General features: G+C 46.7%; 1 protein-coding gene across 1 annotated transcript in view; it reads right to left on the reverse strand.

The window, feature by feature from the left end:
• The window catches only part of LOC123510287 (organic cation transporter protein-like), a 20,862-nt gene that overhangs the window by 9,935 nt on the left and 5,927 nt on the right, over positions 1-5,000 (reverse strand). The window contains exons 8-10 of the transcript XR_006676453.1: positions 4,873-5,000; positions 4,205-4,389; positions 3,725-4,035 (exon numbers count right to left, since the gene is read on the reverse strand). The exon at positions 4,873-5,000 is cut by the window's right edge and continues 132 nt beyond it. The gene's annotated coding sequence lies outside the window, so the exon portion shown is untranslated. The remainder of the gene's footprint in view (positions 1-3,724; positions 4,036-4,204; positions 4,390-4,872) is intronic.

Raw genomic sequence — 5,000 nt, forward strand, 5'->3', positions numbered from 1 at the left:
CCTTCTCTCTGCAACTTTATCTCATGTTTCCTTTCCGACCGCTCTATTGCTGCTGTGGTAGACGGCTACTGTTCTTCTCCTAAACCTATTAATAGTGGTGTTCCTCAGGGTTCTGTCCTGTCACCCACTCTTTCTATTATTCATTAATGACCTTCTTAACCAAACTTCTTGCCCTATCCACTCCTACGCTGATGATACCACCCTACATCTTTCCACGTTCTTTCAGAGACGTCCAACCCTTCAGGAAATTAACAGATCACGCAGGGACGCCACGGAACGCCTGACTTCCGATCTTTCTAAGATTTCCGATTGGGGCAGAGAAAATCTAGTAGTTTTCAATGCCTCAAAAACTCAATTCCTCCATCTATCAACTCGACACAACCTTCCAGACAACTATCCCCTCTTCTTCAATGACACTCAACTGTCTCCTCTTCCACAATGAATATCCTCGGTCTGTCCTTTGCTCATAATCTTAACTGGAAACTTCACATCTCATCTCTTGCTAAAACAGCTTCTATGAAGTTAGGTGTTCTGAGGCGTCTCCGACAGTTTTTCTCGCCCTCCAACTGCTTACTCTGTATAAGGGCCTTATCCGTCCCTGTATGGAGTACTCTTCGCATGTTTGGGGGTTCCAGTCACACAGCTTTGCTTGATAGGGTGGAATCGAAAGCTCTTCGTCTCATCAACTCCCTCCTCTGACTAACTGTCTTCAGTCTCTTTCTCACCGCCGAAATGTTGCATCCCTTTCTATATTTTATCGCTATTTTCATGGTAACTGTTCTACTGATCTTGCTAACTGCATGCCTCCCCTCCTCCTGCGGCCACGCTGCACAAGGCTTTCTTCTTCCTCTCATCCCTATTCTGTCCAACTCTCTAATGCAAGAGTTAACCAGTACTCTCAATCATTCATCCCTTTCACTGGTAAACTCTGGAACTCCCTCCCTGCATCTGTATTTCCAAATTCCTAAAACATGTCTCTTATAAGAGGGAGGTATCGAGGCATTTGCTCCCCTAATTCTGGCTGACGGTTTTGGCACTTTTTATACTTTTTGGAGAGCCAGCGCTCAAGTAGGCTTTTTCTAACTTTCTTTTTTTTGCCCTTGGCTGGCCCTCTTCCCTACGTGAAAAAAAAAAAAAAAAAATCCAGTCCGGAACAAGCTACTTGGAGAAAGAAGACCGAGGTGTTCTGAGTTTTGACGTCACACTCTTATATTTACACATGTGAAGCATTGTAGTACACAAAAATAATTTAATAGAGGCAATTATTTAGAAATTGAGAGAAAGACCGTCGACTTTATACATATCTTTTAAAACCTAAACCAAATTGAGTTCTTTTTTCTATCAACAAATCTAAACAAAACACAAAATTGTTCAAATTATAACAATTGCTTGATTTAGATATTTAAGAACACATTTAAAAATTAATGTTTGAATGGTGTTTGTGGTGTTTTATTTGCTGAAATGAATGCTATTATGGAAAATATTCTAACTTTATTATAGTTTGTGCTGAAATAGGATGAAAAATGTGTTTCTCTCTCTCTCTCTCTCTCTCTCTCTCTCTCTCTCTGCTGGCTATGGCAACAAACCAGCATTTCAGATTCAATCAGTTTACTTTCCTTTCCGTTGTCAAACTGAATGACAAATAGCACAAGGCGTAAGTCTGGATTCCGGTAGTGCAGGTGAGAGGGATCCACAAACACAGGTCTGGCACATGATCATCTGCCTCTAATATTTACTACCACGAACTGTAGGTTTCCTCAGAAAAAAGTCAAATCAAAGACACATTCAGATAACAGCAAATATAGTCTCACATTCAACTAATCCTCTACAAAACTGAGGTTTCACCATAATCCCACTGGGCCTGCAACAGTGGATTATTTCTAATTGACAATACAAATGCTAATCTAAACTTCAAAGCCAGAGAACTGACTGATAAACAACAAACATTCATTTTTGACTCAATACACATCATATTTTCGCACTTTTCAACACACACACACACACACACACACACACACACACACACACACACCCTGCACCACACCATCACTCAATTCACCGACATTAGTACAAAAACTAAATGAATAATAATAAGAGAATTTTCCTCTTTCAGACTGAAATACAAATATGAATCTTTGTAAACTCAGTAAGTGATAATAATGAAACAATTCACCAGTCCGGAACAGGATGATAAGAGGTGATGCGATGAGGGGGGAGAGGGGAAGGGCGGGGCGTCGTAAGTCCACAACACCACTGTACACACCCTCCTTCAACCCACACTGCACCCACCACCCACATTTGAGGAGACACAGTATGTACTTCCACTCAGTAACTGGTAATAATTAGATAACTAACCACTAACCAGTCAGTAAGAGGCTACTGGGGAGGAGGGGACGGGTAACCTCAGACCCCCTGGCCCTGCACCACCCACACTGCACACACCACTCACCACCCTTCCGTCCCACACACACACACCACTCACCATCCTTCCGTCCCACACACCACACACTCACCACTCCCACCAGCCCTCACCACCCTTCCGTCCCACACAGCACACGCTACTCACCACCCTTCCGTCCCACACAGCACTCACCACTCACCACCCTTCCGTCCCACACACACACACCACTCACCATCCTTCCGTCCCACACACCACACACCACTCACCACCCTCCCGTCCCACACAGCACTCACCACTCACCACCCTTCCGTCCCACACAGCACACACCACTCACCACCCTTCCGTCCCACACAGCACAGCAACATCGTGCAATACAGTGAGCGCCTCTCCACCTTTCCTCTGCGGCGCCAAGGAAAACGTAACAACTTGACACACAGCGCTAAAATTAGGATAACTTTAATAATCTGCACCACCTTTGCCTCTCCTCTCCTTTCCTTCCCCTTCACCAGTGTGGCCGTGTTTCCGAGGACCAGCCACTGAGGAGAATGAGAGGCAAGGGTGTGTGGGCTCAAAGTCACGCCACGCCGAGGACACGCACGGAGTCAACGCCACGATTTCAGATGGACAACTCGGCCAAGGCTTTCAAGACATTTTGTTTCTTTTAACAAACTAGAAATTTTGCCAATCTATCACCAGAACCATGAAACTACCCTTAAAAATACGAGTACCTTCAAATGACCGTTTTCAGTCACCAGCGCCATCTATTGCATGTATTCACTCAACAATTAGTGAGGCGGGTGTTTAACACTGGTGCCAGGGCGGCCCATCTCGTCCGCCACACGCCCAGGGAGGTGATGCTACAGGTGCTCAGGGCGGCACGTCCTCCTCGCTGACCTGGCCTGACCTGCCAGCGCCGCTCTCCACCACAACAAGAAGGCGGCGGCATCACAGCTCGCTGCACCCACCGTGACCATACAACACTACAACCCCCACCGGCGGGCTGATGCCCGCTTTGTATACTATTTGTATATATAATGCATGTAAATTTTATACAATTAACCTATAAACAACAACAACATTTAACACTGGTCCGTGCTCAGAGACCCTCACCACGACTATTTTCCAAGGCCTCAGAGATGACTCCAGTTAATAATGCAGAAATCATGTCACTCTGCCTCTAGAACGATAAATACATTCTCTCACCACGACTGTTTTCCGAGGCCAAAGAGATGATTAACAGGGTTTTCAAATGTTTCTCCAGTTAATGCAGAAATCTTATCACTGCCTCTAGATCCGTAAAGACACCTTAAATTTAAATAAAACCTTTTGAAATAGTGGAGGTAAGGCGTAGAAGTGTGTGAGAATAGGACTTCACTCAGTCACTGCCTTGGCGCCTCCTCTCACACTACAAGACTGAGGCTGCTGCTGTGGTGTGAATGTAAGCCTTGTGGCAGTGTAGTGACGGCTGCAGCGACGCCACCTCCCTCGCGCCGTTTCCTCGATCTCTCCTCCAGCTCCTGCACGGTGTCAGGGAGGGTCTGGCCTTGAGTCTCCGGCAGCAGTTGCGTCCCCACTCCGGCCAGCGAAGCGCCCACCCCGAACACCACGAAGGGCGCCCACGGGTACACGGCGCTCTGAGAAGGAGGAGCGGGATCAGCAGGAGGAAATGGGTCTGTGTCTCTCTCTCTCTCTCACCCTTAGAGAGAGAGAGAGAGAGAGAGAGAGAGAGAGAGAGAGAGAGAGAGAGAGAACGTTTCAGAATACAATATAATCTCGAACATAAAAGGTGAAGCAGCAACTCACCACCAGGTCTGTGATGAAGGGTGACACGATCCCCCCCGCGCAGGCCATCATGAAGGAGGCGCCCACACCCCGGCTGCGCACCTCCGTCGGGAAGAGCTCGTTGGAATAGAAAAAAACCACCTGGAACCCTGCGGCGCTTGTCATCCTCCCCACCACAGCCAGCAACACTACGACGGTGCTGTGTGCTGTGTGTGTGTGTGTGTGTGTGATGGGAGGAGAGAGAGGGTGTTACTGCCACGATGACCATCACACCTACTATTACTACTACTACTGCTACTATTAATACTATTACTACTGCTACTACTAATCTAACTTAAACTAACCTAAGCTACACCTTAAAAGATAACGTTAATACTGAAATAATATACTCTGCTACTACTACTACTACTACTACTACTACTACTACTACTACTACTACTACCACCACCATCACAAGAACAATAATCATTAAGAGTAACTAAGAAAAGACGAACAACACTCTACCACACCACACCACACCACACCACACCACATAACACCACACCACACCACACCACACCACATAACACCACACCACACCACATAGCACCACACCACACCACACCACACCACATAAAACCACACCACACCACACCACATAACACCACACCACACCACACCACACAACACAACACAACACCACAACTAACCACTGGGCGTGACAGAGAGAGCGAACAGAACCACAGCGGCAATGAAGTAGCAGACAGAGAGAGTGATCCTCCTGCCGAAGCGGTTCATGATACGGCCGGAGAAAACATAGGCCGGTACATCCATGAAA

This window comes from Portunus trituberculatus, chromosome 28 (genome assembly GCF_017591435.1).
Source record: "Portunus trituberculatus isolate SZX2019 chromosome 28, ASM1759143v1, whole genome shotgun sequence".
Classification (NCBI taxonomy): Eukaryota; Metazoa; Arthropoda; class Malacostraca; order Decapoda; family Portunidae; genus Portunus; species Portunus trituberculatus.